Below are 17,081 nucleotides of genomic sequence, written 5' to 3'. Positions count from 1 at the left end.
TCTGTTTAATGTCTGTTTAATGCCTGTTTAATGTCTGTTTAATATCTGTTTAACGTCTTTTTAACGCCTGTTTAACGTCTGTTTAATATCTGTTTAATGCCTGTTTAATGCCGGTTTAATGTCTGTTTAATGTCTGTTTAATGCCTGTTTAATGCCTGTTTAATATCTGTTTAATGTCTGTTTAACGCTGTTTAATATCTGTTTAACGCTTTTTAACGCCTGTTTAACGCCTGTTTAATGTCTGTTTAATATCTGTTTAATGTCTGTTTAATGCCGGTTTAATGTCTGTTTAATGTCTGTTTAATGCCTGTTTAATATCTGTTTAATGTCTGTTTAACGCTGTTTAATATCTGTTTAACGTCTGTTTAACGTCTTTTTAGTGTCTTTTTAATGTCTGTTTTATGCCTGTTTAATGTCTGTTTAATGCCTGTTTAATGTCTGTTTAATGTCTGTTTAATATCTCACTTTGTTCAGCACATTTAACACAAAGAATAAATAAAGAGCAGAACCTGAACAAACTCTAACCAGCTGCTGTAAGGATATAGGACTGTATCGTCAGCATACGTCAGATAGTTGTTAATACGATCCTCCACCAGTCTCACACTCTTTAGCTTTTAGAAATCATTTAACAGAACACAGTGGCTTCTTATTAAAGTTCATATTTCTTTATTTAAAACTATAAAACTGTCTGTTTAATATCTGTTTAATGCCTGTTTAATATCTGTTTAATGCCTGTTTAATGTCTGTTTAATGTCTGTTTAATATCTGTTTAATATCTGTTTAATGTCTGTTTAACGCCTGTTTAACATCTGTTTAATGCCTGTTTAACGTCTGTTTAATGTCTGTTTAACGTCTGTTTAACGCCTGTTTGACGCCTGTTTAATGTCTGTTTAATGTCTGTTAAATATCTGTTTGTCTGTTTAACGCCTGTTTAACATCTGTTTAACGCCTGTTTAACGTCTGTTTAACGCCTGTTTAACGCCTGTTTAACGCCTGTTTAATGTCTGTTTAATGCCTGTTTAATGCCTGTTTAATGTCTGTTTGATATCTGTTTGATATCTGTTTGATGTCTGTTTAATGTCTGTTTAATATCTGTTTAATGTCTGTTTAATGTCTGTTTAATATCTGTTTAATGTCTGTTTAACGTCTGTTTAACGTCTGTTTAACGTCTGTTTAATGCCTGTTTAATGTCTGTTTAATGCCTGTTTAATGCCTGTTTAATGTCTGTTTAATGTCTGTTTAATGCCTGTTTAATGTCTGTTTAATGTCTGTTTAATATCTGTTTAATGTCTGTTTAACGTCTGTTTAATATCTGTTTAATGTCTGTTTAATGCCTGTTTAATATCTGTTTAATGCCTGTTTAATATCTGTTTAATGCCTGTTTAATGTCTGTTTAATGCCTGTTTAATATCTGTTTAATGCCTGTTTAATGTCTGTTTAATGTCTGTTTAATGCCTGTTTAATGTCTGTTTAACGTCTGTTTAATGCCTGTTTAATGCCTGTTTGATATCTGTTTAATGTCTGTTTAATGCCTGTTTAATGTCTGTTTAATGCCTGTTTAATGCCTGTTTAATATCTGTTTATCTGTTTAATGTCTGTTTAATGTCTGTTTAATGCCTGTTTGATATCTGTTTAATATCTGTTTAATGCCTGTTTAATGTCTGTTTAATGCCTGTTTAATATCTGTTTAATGCCTGTTTAATGTCTGTTTAATGTCTGTTTAATGCCTGTTTAATGTCTGTTTAACGTCTGTTTAATGCCTGTTTAATGCCTGTTTAATATCTGTTTGATATCTGTTTAATGTCTGTTTAATGCCTGTTTAATGCCTGTTTGATATCTGTTTAATGTCTGTTTAACGCCTGTTTAATGCCTGTTTAATGCCTGTTTAATATCTGTTTATCTGTTTAATGTCTGTTTAATGTCTGTTTAATGCCTGTTTGATATCTGTTTAATGCCTGTTTAATGTCTGTTTAATGTCTGTTTAATGCCTGTTTAATGTCTGTTTAACGCCTGTTTAATGCCTGTTTGATATCTGTTTAATGTCTGTTTAATGCCTGTTTAATGTCTGTTTAACGCCTGTTTAATGCCTGTTTAATGCCTGTTTAATATCTGTTTATCTGTTTAATGTCTGTTTAATGTCTGTTTAATGCCTGTTTGATATCTGTTTAATATCTGTTTAATGTCTGTCTGAGACGTGTGTATGGCAGGCAGTAGAAGTTGTGTTGCTACTTTGTATCAGTTGATCTGCCGTTTGTGGTTCAGTGTGCGTCCAGAGAAACGTAAGTTATGTTGTTTATTTGCTGGATGTAATGTCATTGTTGTATATTTTATCTGTTTATATGTCTGCTGGTTGAGATTATATCTGATGCTACAATGCATATTTCTACAAGTGTTAACAATTACCTCTGATGGTGTAAATGGTCATTTATGTTATATTTATTCCACTGACCACTTCCTTTGTTGTCAGTTAATATGGGATATATCATATAATGTATATTCCTTCTTTATATGATGTTCATATAATTTCATGCTAAGGATGATTATATTATTATTTAATTTGTGTGCTATAGTTAAGCATATTGTGACCTGTTATTGATGGCTGTTATTGTTTTGGGTTATTCCAGAACCACACTGGATTAAAGCGCCATAAATGGATTGACTGTCTCCTTCCTAATTTGTATCCAAGTCTTGGGGGAACTTTAGGTGCGTTCTAGCAGACGCACACTTCGCGATTACAAATCAGAGAAGCCAGTCTACTATCTCTGAGCCTCCGCAACAGTCTGTTTAATGTCTGTTTAATATCTGTTTAATGTCTGTTTAATGTCTGTTTAATATCTGTTTAATGTCTGTTTAATGCCTGTTTAATGCCTGTTTAATGTCTGTTTAATATCTGTTTAATGTCTGTTTAATATCTGTTTAATGTCTGTTTAACGCCTGTTTAATATCTGTTTAACGCCTGTTTAATATCTGTTTAATGTCTGTTTAATATCTGTTTAATGTCTGTTTAATATCTGTTTAATGTCTGTTTAATATCTGTTTAATGTCTGTTTAATATCTGTTTAATGCCTGTTTAATATCTGTTTAATGTCTGTTTAATGCCTGTTTGATATCTGTTTAATGTCTGTTTAACGCCTGTTTAATGCCTGTTTAATGCCTGTTTAATATCTGTTTATCTGTTTAATGTCTGTTTAATGTCTGTTTAATGCCTGTTTGATATCTGTTTAATGCCTGTTTAATGTCTGTTTAATGTCTGTTTAATGCCTGTTTAATGTCTGTTTAACGTCTGTTTAATGCCTGTTTGATATCTGTTTAATGTCTGTTTAATGCCTGTTTAATGTCTGTTTAACGTCTGTTTAATGCCTGTTTAATGCCTGTTTAATATCTGTTTATCTGTTTAATGTCTGTTTAATGTCTGTTTAATGCCTGTTTGATATCTGTTTAATATCTGTTTAATGTCTGTTTAACGTCTGTTTAATGCCTGTTTAATGCCTGTTTAATATCTGTTTATCTGTTTAATGTCTGTTTAATGTCTGTTTAATGCCTGTTTGATATCTGTTTAATATCTGTTTAATGTCTGTCTGAGACGTGTGTATGGCAGGCAGTAGAAGTTGTGTTGCTACTTTGTATCAGTTGATCTGCCGTTTGTGGTTCAGTGTGCGTCCAGAGAAACGTAAGTTATGTTGTTTATTTGCTGGATGTAATGTCATTGTTGTATATTTTATCTGTTTATATGTCTGCTGGTTGAGATTATATCTGATGCTACAATGCATATTTCTACTAGTGTTAACAATTACCTCTGATGGTGTAAATGGTCATTTATGTTATATTTATTCCACTGACCACTTCCTTTGTTGTCAGTTAATATGGGATATATCATATAATGTATATTCCTTCTTTATATGATGTTCATATAATTTCATGCTAAGGATGATTATATTATTATTTAATTTGTGTGCTATAGTTAAGCATATTGTGACCTGTTATTGATGGCTGTTATTGTTTTGGGTTATTCCAGAACCACACTGGATTAAAGCGCCATAAATGGATTGACTGTCTCCTTCCTAATTTGTATCCAAGTCTTGGGGGAACTTTAGGTGCGTTCTAGCAGACGCACACTTCGCGATTACAAATCAGAGAAGCCAGTCTACTATCTCTGAGCCTCCGCAACAGTCTGTTTAATGTCTGTTTAATATCTGTTTAATGTCTGTTTAATGTCTGTTTAATGTCTGTTTAATATCTGTTTAATGTCTGTTTAATGCCTGTTTAATGCCTGTTTAATGTCTGTTTAATATCTGTTTAATGTCTGTTTAATATCTGTTTAATGTCTGTTTAACGCCTGTTTAATATCTGTTTAACGTCTGTTTAATATCTGTTTAATGTCTGTTTAATATCTGTTTAATGTCTGTTTAATATCTGTTTAATGTCTGTTTAATATCTGTTTAATGTCTGTTTAATATCTGTTTAATGCCTGTTTAATATCTGTTTGATATCTGTTTAATGTCTGTTTAATGCCTGTTTAATGTCTGTTTAACGTCTGTTTAATGCCTGTTTAATGCCTGTTTAATATCTGTTTATCTGTTTAATGTCTGTTTAATGTCTGTTTAATGCCTGTTTGATATCTGTTTAATGCCTGTTTAATGTCTGTTTAATGTCTGTTTAATGCCTGTTTAATGTCTGTTTAACGTCTGTTTAATGCCTGTTTGATATCTGTTTAATGTCTGTTTAATGCCTGTTTAATGTCTGTTTAACGTCTGTTTAATGCCTGTTTAATGCCTGTTTAATATCTGTTTATCTGTTTAATGTCTGTTTAATGTCTGTTTAATGCCTGTTTGATATCTGTTTAATATCTGTTTAATGTCTGTTTAACGTCTGTTTAATGCCTGTTTAATGCCTGTTTAATATCTGTTTATCTGTTTAATGTCTGTTTAATGTCTGTTTAATGCCTGTTTGATATCTGTTTAATATCTGTTTAATGTCTGTCTGAGACGTGTGTATGGCAGGCAGTAGAAGTTGTGTTGCTACTTTGTATCAGTTGATCTGCCGTTTGTGGTTCAGTGTGCGTCCAGAGAAACGTAAGTTATGTTGTTTATTTGCTGGATGTAATGTCATTGTTGTATATTTTATCTGTTTATATGTCTGCTGGTTGAGATTATATCTGATGCTACAATGCATATTTCTACTAGTGTTAACAATTACCTCTGATGGTGTAAATGGTCATTTATGTTATATTTATTCCACTGACCACTTCCTTTGTTGTCAGTTAATATGGGATATATCATATAATGTATATTCCTTCTTTATATGATGTTCATATAATTTCATGCTAAGGATGATTATATTATTATTTAATTTGTGTGCTATAGTTAAGCATATTGTGACCTGTTATTGATGGCTGTTATTGTTTTGGGTTATTCCAGAACCACACTGGATTAAAGCGCCATAAATGGATTGACTGTCTCCTTCCTAATTTGTATCCAAGTCTTGGGGGAACTTTAGGTGCGTTCTAGCAGACGCACACTTCGCGATTACAAATCAGAGAAGCCAGTCTACTATCTCTGAGCCTCCGCAACAGTCTGTTTAATGTCTGTTTAATATCTGTTTAATGTCTGTTTAATATCTGTTTAATATCTGTTTAATGCCTGTTTAATGTCTGTTTAATGCCTGTTTAATGCCTGTTTAATGTCTGTTTAATATCTGTTTAATGTCTGTTTAATATCTGTTTAATGTCTGTTTAATATCTGTTTAATATCTGTTTAACGTCTGTTTAATATCTGTTTAATGTCTGTTTAATATCTGTTTAATGTCTGTTTAATATCTGTTTAATGTCTGTTTAATATCTGTTTAATGTCTGTTTAATATCTGTTTAATGTCTGTTTAATGTCTGTTTAATGCCTGTTTAATGCCTGTTTAATGTCTGTTTAATATCTGTTTAATGTCTGTTTAATATCTGTTTAATGTCTGTTTAATGTCTGTTTAATGTCTGTTTAACGCCTGTTTAATATCTGTTTAATGTCTGTTTAATGCCTGTTTAATGCCTGTTTAATGTCTGTTTAATATCTGTTTAATGTCTGTTTAATATCTGTTTAATGTCTGTTTAATATCTGTTTAATGCCTGTTTAATGTCTGTTTAATGTCTGTTTAATGTCTGTTTAATGTCTGTTTAATGCCTGTTTAATGCCTGTTTAATGTCTGTTTAATGTCTGTTTAACGTCTGTTTAACGTCTGTTTAACGTCTGTTTAACGCCTGTTTAATGTCTGTTTAATGTCTGTTTAATGCCTGTTTAACGCCTGTTTAACGTCTGTTTAATGTCTGTTTAATATCTGTTTAATGTCTGTTTAACGTCTGTTTAATATCTGTTTAATGTCTGTTTAATGTCTGTTTAATGTCTGTTTAATGTCTGTTTAATATCTGTTTAATGTCTGTTTAATGTCTGTTTAATGTCTGTTTAATGTCTGTTTAATGTCTGTTTAATATCTGTTTAATGTCTGTTTAACGTCTGTTTAATATCTGTTTAATGTCTGTTTAATGTCTGTTTAATGCCTGTTTAATGTCTGTTTAATGTCTGTTTAATGTCTGTTTAATATCTGTTTAATGTCTGTTTAATGTCTGTTTAATATCTGTTTAATGTCTGTTTAATGTCTGTTTAATGTCTGTTTAATGCCTGTTTAATATCTGTTTAATGCCTGTTTAATGTCTGTTTAATGTCTGTTTAATGTCTGTTTAATGTCTGTTTAACGTCTGTTTAACGTCTGTTTAATGTCTGTTTAATATCTGTTTAATGTCTGTTTAATGTCTGTTTAATGTCTGTTTAACATCTGTTTAATGTCTGTTTAATGCCTGTTTAATATCTGTTTAACGTCTTTTTAACGTCTGTTGAACGTCTGTTTAATGCCTGTTTAATGCCTGTTTAATGTCTGTTTAATGCCTGTTTAATGCCTGTTTAATGTCTGTTTAATGTCTGTTTAATGTCTGTTTAATATCTGTTTAATGCCTGTTTAATGTCTGTTTAATATCTGTTTAATGTCTGTTTAATGTCTGTTTAATGCCTGTTTAATATCTGTTTAATGTCTGTTTAATGCCTGTTTAATATCTGTTTAATGTCTGTTTAATGCCTGTTTAATATCTGTTTAATGTCTGTTTAATGTCTGTTTAATGCCTGTTTAATATCTGTTTAATATCTGTTTAATGCCTGTTTAATGTCTGTTTAATATCTGTTTAATATCTGTTTAATGTCTGTTTAATGCCTGTTTAATGCCTGTTTAATGCCTGTTGAATGTCTGTTTAATGTCTGTTGAACGCCTGTTGAACGTCTGTTGAACGTCTGTTTAATGTCTGTTTAATGTCTGTTTAATGCCTGTTTAACGTCTGTTTAACGCCTGTTTAACGTCTGTTTAATGTCTGTTTAATGCCTGTTTAATGTCTGTTTAATGTCTGTTTAATATCTGTTGAACGTCTGTTGAACGTCTGTTTAATGTCTGTTTAATGTCTGTTTAATGCCTGTTTAATGTCTGTTTAATGTCTGTTTAACGTCTGTTTAATGCCTGTTTAATGTCTGTTTAATGCCTGTTTAACGTCTGTTTAACGCCTGTTTAACGCCTGTTTAACGCCTGTTTAATGTCTGTTTAATGTCTGTTTAATGCCTGTTTAATATCTGTTTAATGTCTGTTTAACGCCTGTTTAATGCCTGTTTAATGACTGTTTAATATCTGTTTAATGTCTGTTTAACGTCTGTTTAATGTCTGTTTAATGTCTGTTTAACGTCTGTTTAATGTCTGTTTAATGCCTGTTTAACGTCTGTTTAACGCCTGTTTAACGCCTGTTTAATGCCTGTTTAATGCCTGTTTAATGTCTGTTTAATGTCTGTTTAATATCTGTTTAATGTCTGTTTAACGTCTGTTTAACGCCTGTTTAATGTCTGTTTAATATCTGTTTAATGTCTGTTTAACGCCTGTTTAATGCCTGTTTAATGTCTGTTTAATGTCTGTTTAATATCTGTTGAACGTCTGTTGAACGTCTGTTTAATGTCTGTTTAATGTCTGTTTAATGCCTGTTTAACGTCTGTTTAACGCCTGTTTAATGTCTGTTTAATGTCTGTTTAATGCCTGTTTAATGTCTGTTTAATGCCTGTTTAATGTCTGTTTAATGCCTGTTTAACGTCTGTTTAACGCCTGTTTAACGCCTGTTTAATATCTGTTTAATGCCTGTTTAATGCCTGTTTAATATCTGTTTAATGTCTGTTTAATGCCTGTTTAATGTCTGTTTAATGTCTGTTTAATGCCTGTTTAATATCTGTTTAATGTCTGTTTAATGTCTTTTTAATGCCTGTTTAATGTCTGTTTAATGTCTGTTTAATATCTGTTTAATGTCTGTTTAATGTCTGTTTAATGTCTGTTTAATGTCTGTTTAATATCTGTTTAATGCCTGTTTAATGCCTGTTTAATGTCTGTTTAATGCCTGTTTAATGCCTGTTTAATGTCTGTTTAATGTCTGTTTAATGTCTGTTTAATGTCTGTTTAACGTCTGTTTAACGTCTGTTTAATGCCTGTTTAATGCCTGTTTAATATCTGTTTAATATCTGTTTAATGTCTTTTTAATGCCTGTTTAATGTCTGTTTAATGTCTGTTTAATGTCTGTTTAATGTCTGTTTAATATCTGTTTAATGTCTGTTTAATGTCTGTTTAATATCTGTTTAATGCCTGTTTAATGTCTGTTTAATGTCTGTTTAATATCTGTTTAATGTCTGTTTAATGTCTGTTTAATATCTGTTTAATATCTGTTTAATGTCTGTTTAATATCTGTTTAATGTCTGTTTAATGTCTGTTTAATATCTGTTTAATGTCTGTTTAATGTCTGTTTAATATCTGTTTAATGCCTGTTTAATGTCTGTTTAATGTCTGTTTAATATCTGTTTAATGTCTGTTTAATATCTGTTTAATATCTGTTTAATATCTGTTTAATGTCTGTTTAATATCTGTTTAATGTCTGTTTAATATCTGTTTAATATCTGTTTAATGTCTGTTTAATATCTGTTTAATATCTGTTTAATGTCTGTTTAATATCTGTTTAATGTCTGTTTAATGTCTGTTTAATATCTGTTTAATGTCTGTTTAATGTCTGTTTAATATCTGTTTAATATCTGTTTAATGTCTGTTTAATATCTGTTTAATGTCTGTTTAATGTCTGTTTAATATCTGTTTAATGTCTGTTTAATGTCTGTTTAATATCTGTTTAATGTCTGTTTAATATCTGTTTAATATCTGTTTAATGTCTGTTTAATATCTGTTTAATGTCTGTTTAATGTTGTAACACCTGCAGCGTGATGCGTTCAGGGTCTGAGGGAGTAACACCTGCAGCGTGGTGCGTTCAGGGTCTGAGGGTGTAACACCTGCAGCGTGGTGCGTTCAGGGTCTGATGTCATTGTGTTGATGTGTTTTTTCGTCTGTTGGACCAGAAACGTTTAACAGCTGTCTGTCTGTCTGTCTGTCTGTCTGTCTGTCTGTCTGTCTGTCTCTCTCCAGTGCCTGTCTCCTTCTCCTCTGTGGCTGAATCATCCCGTCTTCCTGCCTCACTGGAACTACATCTCCCACAATGCCCCGGGGCAGGACCAGGACCAGGCTGAAGGCTACTTGGAGCTGATTGGTTCTCCTGTTGTGCTGGGTCCCGGTCCTGAGCTGGGATTGGCTGCTGGTCCTGGAGGAGGGGCGGGGCTTAGCAGAGCAGTTGGAGTCAGAGAGGCTGCTGGTTTACTACAGAACAGGTGGGTCACCTGACCTCTGACCTCTGAGCTGTCACAGTATTTATAAAGTCTGGATCAGGTCTCTGTCCTCTAAAGCTGGTTCTCCGCTGGTTCTCTACTGGTTCTCCGCTGGTTCTCTACTGGTTCTCCGCTGGTTCTCTGCTGGTTCTCTGCTGGTTCTCCTCTGGTTCTCTGCTGGTTCTCTGCTGGTTCTCCTCTGGTTCTCCAGTTATTACAACTGTTTCTTTACTGCGTTTGTTATTAGCCGCAGCCTTCGCTAGCTAAAGTATGACGTCAACATCCAACACCCAAAACCCCATAGAGACTGTGTCTGTCCCCCGACCACCGAAATTATTTAAAGAAATAAAAACAAGAGGAGTTCAACATAAAAATCTAATAAAAATTAAAACCAACTCCTCAGTAGCACAAAATAAGAGAATGAAATGTGGGCTGTTAAATATCAGGTCTCTGTCCTCTAAAGCTGTTTTAGTGAATGAATTAATATCAGATTATAATATTGATTTACTTTGTCTTACCTGGTTGTCCCACGAGGAGTATGTTAGCCTAAATCAATCCACCCCCCCCAGTCATATTAATACTCACATTCCTCGAGGCACAGGCCGAGGAGGTGGAGTGGCAGCCATATATGATTCGAGCGTTTTAATGGACCCTAAACCTAAACTAAATTATAATTCATTTGAAAGCCTTGTTCTTAGTCTTTCTCACCCATCATGGAAAACACTGCAGCCAGTTCTATTTGTTATAGTGTACCGCGCTCCTGGACCGTACTCTGATTTTATATCTGAATTTTCAGAGTTTCTATCAAGCTTAGTCCTTAAATCAGATAAAGTAATTATTGTAGGTGATTTTAATATTCATGTGGATGTTGACAATGACAGCCTTAGTAACGCATTTATATCATTAATAGACTCAATTGGCTTCTGTCAGAGTGTAAATAAACCAACTCATTGTTTTAATCACACTCTTGACCTTGTTTTATCATATGGCATTGATATTGAACATTTAATAGTCTTCCCACATAATCCTTTCCTATCTGACCATTATTTAGTAACTTTTGAATTCATACTATTAGATTATAAGCCATTAGGCAAAACTTCCTACAGCAGATGTCTATCTGACAGTGCTGTAGCTAAATTTAAGGAGGAGATTCCTTCAGTGTTTAATTCAATGCCATGTCTGAATTTAACAGAGTCCTATAACAACTTTAGTCCCTCTGAAATTGATAACCTTGTCGATAGTGCTACAGGCTCACTACGATCAACATTAGACTCTATCGCTCCTATAAAAAGGAAATTATTAAAACATAGGAGACTAGCACCTTGGTATAACCACCAAACCCGTCAGTTAAAACAAATAGCTAGGAAATCTGAAAGGAAATAATGTTTTAAAGAGAGATAACTTCTGTTATGAATTGGCGCTATACAAATAAAATTGAATTGAATTGAATATGTAATCAATACACAGTCAATATACAATCAATAATCAGATTGTTTTCATTCATCACTAAATAAAGTTCAGACATGAGGTTTTAAAGCGTTAACATTTATTTTGAAGGTCTCCAGACTTCCTGTAACAGTGTTTATAAATCTGTTTGTTTCAGAGAAGAAGAGGTTCAGTCGAGGAGAGCGAGACTTCATGACGAGGATGACTCGTCCTCTACAGCTCACCTGTCTGCACATCAACACCCACTGATCTCACCTGTACACTGACAGGAAGTCAGCAACAGGAAGAGGAGGAGCCAGCTCACCTGCACTTTAGTTTTAATGTTTAATGTTGATATAAGTTATTAAATCTTCTTTTATTTCACACCACACACTGTTGTCATGGCAACATCACTGTCCCTCATAAACCCGAGTCAGGTAATATTATAATAATCATCAAAAATAAATAATAAATTACAGAAGCAGCAGGTATTGATTTATTTCAATAAAACAATTTATTATTATTAAAATAAATAAATAATAAATTAATTAAACTCTATTTTATATTATTATATCACAGAGCTGCAGTGTGATATAATAACAGAATATTATTTATTTATTGATCTGTGGTTTATAATATGTGTAATGATGATGAACAACCAGCAGGGGGCGTTTCACTGCTGCTGAGCATCAACGCTCTGCTGCCTAGCAACAGATGACACAGTGAGCAGCTGCTTTTTAATTGGCTGACTTATTAACATTAATAATAATATTAAGACACTTTATTTCTATATTTTGTTATTTTTTGCTTTCAGTAAGTTATTTTAAAATATTTGTGTTGAATTTATGAAACATTATAAATAAAGTAAACAAACAGTTTGATTTTAGTTTTTAATAGTCTTTATATGTATTGGTGATATTTTAGTGGGATTTCAGTTGTAAATATATTATGGTCTGTATTGTTATTGTTGATCTGATATTGATCCAGTAGGGGGCGTCTGAGCTCCTCCTCTCTCTCTGCTGTTCAACAACCACCTGCTGCTCCAGGTAACTGATGAGTCATCAGCAGCTCTGTCTCTGATTGGCTGCTGACGAACAGGAAGTGAAAGTAAAGAGTGGGGACTTTCCAGAGACGCTGCGTTCAGGCGTCTGATGGTAAAAAAAGAAAACTAAACAACAAAGTGCTGAACAGAGACGCTGCTGACTCACTCAACCACAGTTTGATTCTGCTGCTGATGTTAGCACTGTTGTTTGTCCCATCTGGTCCAGAGAGACATTATCCAGCAGGGCCCCTATCGGCTCTCTTCCTCTCCTCTTGGGGCCACAGCACCCACTGTGGTGGTCTGGTCAAAGTCTACGAAGGAGTGAGCGTACTGACGACAGCAGCTGATCCCTCATCAGACATCAATGAAAGATAAACTACACATTCAAACTAACATGTAGCAGGTTTGTATCTGCCAGTCGTTGCCAATCAGTTGATCTCTGCATCTTTAAACGACAGCCAATATCACACTGCGTCTTTAAAGACTTTAAACTAAAGCCAATATCACACTGCATCTTTAAACGACAGCCAATATCACACTGCGTCTTTAAAGACTTTAAACTAAAGCCAATATCACACTGCGTCTTTAAACTACAGCCGATATCGCACTGCGTCTTTAAACTACAGCCGATATCGCACTGCGTCTTTAAACTACAGCCAATATCACTCTGTGTCTTTAACCCTTTAAACTACAGCCAATATCACTCTGTGTCTTTAACCCTTTAAACTACAGCCAATATCACACTGTGTCTTTAAAGACTTTAAACTACAGCCAATATCACACTGTGTCTTTAAACTACAGCCAATATCACACTGCGTCTTTAAAGACTTTAAACTACAGCCAATATCACACTGCGTCTTTAAAGACTTTAAACTACAGCCAATATCACTCTGCGTCTTTAAAGACTTTAAACTACAGCCAATATCACACTGCGTCTTTAAAGACTTTAAACTACAGCCAATATCACACTGCGTCTTTAAACTACAGCCAATATCACACTGTGTCTTTAACCCTTTAAACTACAGCCAATATCACACTGTGTCTTCAAAGACTTTAAACTACAGCCAATATCACACTGCGTCCTTAAACTACAGCCAATATCACTCTGTGTCTTTAAAGACTTTAAACTACAGCCAATATCACACTGCGTCTTTAAACTACAGCCAATATCACACTGTGTCTTTAAAGACTTTAAACTACAGCCAATATCACACTGCGTCTTTAAAGACTTTAAACTACAGCCAATATCACACTGCGTCTTTAAAGACTTTAAACTACAGCCAATATCACACTGCGTCTTTAACCCTTTAAACTACAGCCAATATCACACTGTGTCTTCAAAGACTTTAAACTACAGCCAATATCACACTGCGTCCTTAAACTACAGCCAATATCACTCTGTGTCTTTAAAGACTTTAAACTACAGCCAATATCACACTGCGTCTTTAAACTACAGCCAATATCACACTGCGTCTTTAAAGACTTTAAACTACAGCCAATATCACACTGCGTCTTTAAAGACTTTAAACTACAGCCAATATCACACTGTGTCTTTAAACTATAGCCAATATCACACTGTGTCTTTAAACTACAGCCAATATCACTGCGTCTTTAAACTACAGCCAATATCACACTGTGTCTTTAAAGACTTTAAACTACAGCCAATATCACACTGTGTCTTTAAACTATAGCCAATATCACACTGCGTCTTTAAAGACTTTAAACTACAGCCAATATCGCACTGCGTCTTTAAACTACAGCCGATATCGCACTGCGTCTTTAAACTACAGCCAATATCACTCTGTGTCTTTAACCCTTTAAACTACAGCCAATATCACACTGTGTCTTTAAAGACTTTAAACTACAGCCAATATCACACTGTGTCTTTAAACTACAGCCAATATCACACTGTGTCTTTAAAGACTTTAAACTACAGCCAATATCACACTGCGTCTTTAAAGACTTTAAACTACAGCCAATATCACACTGTGTCTTTAAAGACTTTAAACTACAGCCAATATCACACTGCGTCTTTAACCCTTTAAACTACAGCCAATATCACACTGTGTCTTCAAAGACTTTAAACTACAGCCAATATCACACTGCGTCCTTAAACTACAGCCAATATCACTCTGTGTCTTTAAAGACTTTAAACTACAGCCAATATCACACTGCGTCTTTAAACTACAGCCAATATCACACTGTGTCTTTAAAGACTTTAAACTACAGCCAATATCACACTGCGTCTTTCAAGACTTTAAACTACAGCCAATATCACACTGCGTCTTTCAAGACTTTAAACTACAGCCAATATCACACTGTGTCTTTAAACTACAGCCAATATCACTCTGTGTCTTTAAAGACTTTAAACTACAGCCAATATCACACTGCGTCTTTCAAGACTTTAAACTACAGCCAATATCACATTGTGTCTTTAAAGACTTTAAACTACAGCCAATATCACATTGTGTCTTTAAAGACTTTAAACTACAGCCAATATCACACTGCGTCTTTAAACTACAGCCGATATCACACTGCGTCTTTAAACTACAGCCGATATCACACTGCGTCTTTAAACTACAGCCAATATCACTCTGTGTCTTTAACCCTTTAAACTACAGCCAATATCACACTGTGTCTTTAAAGACTTTAAACTACAGCCAATATCACACTGTGTCTTTAAAGACTTTAAACTACAGCCAATATCACACTGCGTCTTTAAACTACAGCCAATATCACACTGCGTCTTTAAACTACAGCTGATATCACACCGCGTCTTTAAACTACAGCCAATATCACACTGCGTCTTTAAACTACAGCCAATATCACACTGTGTCTTTAACCCTTTAAACTACAGCCAATATCACACTGTGTCTTTAAAGACTTTAAACTACAGCCAATATCACACTGCGTCTTTAACCCTTTAAACTACAGCCAATATCACACTGTGTCTTCAAAGACTTTAAACTACAGCCAATATCACACTGCGTCCTTAAACTACAGCCAATATCACTCTGTCTTTAAAGACTTTAAACTACAGCCAATATCACACTGCGTCTTTAAACTACAGCCAATATCACACTGTGTCTTTAAAGACTTTAAACTACAGCCAATATCACACTGCGTCTTTAAAGACTTTAAACTACAGCCAATATCACACTGCGTCTTTCAAGACTTGAAACTACAGCCAATATCACACTGTGTCTTTAAACTACAGCCAATATCACTCTGTGTCTTTCAAGACTTTAAACTACAGCCAATATCACATTGTGTCTTTAAAGACTTTAAACTACAGCCAATATCACATTGTGTCTTTAAAGACTTTAAACTACAGCCAATATCACACTGCGTCTTTAAACTACAGCCGATATCACACTGCGTCTTTAAACTACAGCCGATATTGCACTGCGTCTTTAAACTACAGCCAATATCACTCTGTGTCTTTAACCCTTTAAACTACAGCCAATATCACACTGTGTCTTTAAAGACTTTAAACTACAGCCAATATCACACTGTGTCTTTAAACTATAGCCAATATCACACTGCGTCTTTAAAGACTTTAAACTACAGCCAATATCACACTGCGTCTTTAAACTACAGCCGATATCACACTGCGTCTTTAAACTACAGCCGATATCACACTGCGTCTTTAAACTACAGCTGATATCACACCGCGTCTTTAAACTACAGCCAATATCACACTGCGTCTTTAAACTACAGCCAATATCACTGCGTCTTTAAACTACAGCCAATATCACACTGTGTCTTTAACCCTTTAAACTACAGCCAATATCACACTGTGTCTTTAACCCTTTAAACTACAGCCAATATCACACTGTGTCTTTAACCCTTTAAACTACAGCCAATATCACACTGTGTCTTTAAAGACTTTAAACTACAGCCAATATCACACTGCGTCTTTAAACTACAGCCAATATCACTCTGCGTCTTTAACCCTTTAAACTACAGCCAATATCACACTGTGTCTTCAAAGACTTTAAACTACAGCCAATATCACACTGCGTCCTTAAACTACAGCCAATATCACTCTGTGTCTTTAAAGACTTTAAACTACAGCCAATATCACACTGCGTCTTTAAACTACAGCCAATATCACACTGTGTCTTTAAAGACTTTAAACTACAGCCAATATCACACTGCGTCTTTAAAGACTTTAAACTACAGCCAATATCACATTGTGTCTTTAAAGACTTTAAACTACAGCCAATATCACATTGTGTCTTTAAAGACTTTAAACTACAGCCAATATCACACTGCGTCTTTAAACTACAGCCGATATAACACTGCGTCTTTAAACTACAGCCAATATCACTCTGTGTCTTTAAACTATAGCCAATATCACACTGTGTCTTTAAACTACAGCCAATATCACTGCGTCTTTAAACTACAGCCAATATCACACTGTGTCTTTAAACTATAGCCAATATCACACTGCGTCTTTAAAGACTTTAAACTACAGCCGATATCACACTGCGTCTTTAAACTACAGCCGATATCACACTGCGTCTTTAAACTACAGCCGATATCACACTGCGTCTTTAAACTACAGCCGATATCACACTGCGTCTTTAAACTACAGCCGATATCACACTGCGTCTTTAAACTACAGCCGATATCACTCTGTGTCTTTAAACTATAGCCAATATCACACTGTGTCTTTAAACTACAGCCAATATCACTGCGTCTTTAAACTACAGCCAATATCACACTGTGTCTTTAAAGACTTTAAACTACAGCCGATATCACACTGCGTCTTTAAACTACAGCCAATATCACACTGCGTCTTTAAACTACAGCCAATATCACACTGCGTCTTTAAACTACAGCCGATATCACAC

The 17,081-nt window shown here is 34.2% G+C and overlaps 1 long non-coding RNA gene across 1 annotated transcript; it reads left to right on the top strand.

The window, feature by feature from the left end:
- Positions 1 to 4,731: 4,731 nt before the first annotated feature.
- LOC127360928 (uncharacterized) lies at positions 4,732 to 12,066 on the top strand. The gene is made up of 3 exons (XR_007883969.1): positions 4,732 to 5,496; positions 9,520 to 9,758; positions 11,359 to 12,066. It is a non-coding gene; the product is annotated as an uncharacterized LOC127360928 (long non-coding RNA).
- Positions 12,067 to 17,081: the final 5,015 nt, after the last annotated feature.

The sequence above is a fragment of the Dicentrarchus labrax genome, unplaced genomic scaffold (assembly GCF_905237075.1).
Source record: "Dicentrarchus labrax unplaced genomic scaffold, dlabrax2021, whole genome shotgun sequence".
Taxonomy (NCBI): Eukaryota; Metazoa; Chordata; class Actinopteri; family Moronidae; genus Dicentrarchus; species Dicentrarchus labrax.
Note: the sequence above shows the minus strand (reverse complement) of the source record. Positions and strands in the feature narration are given on the sequence as shown.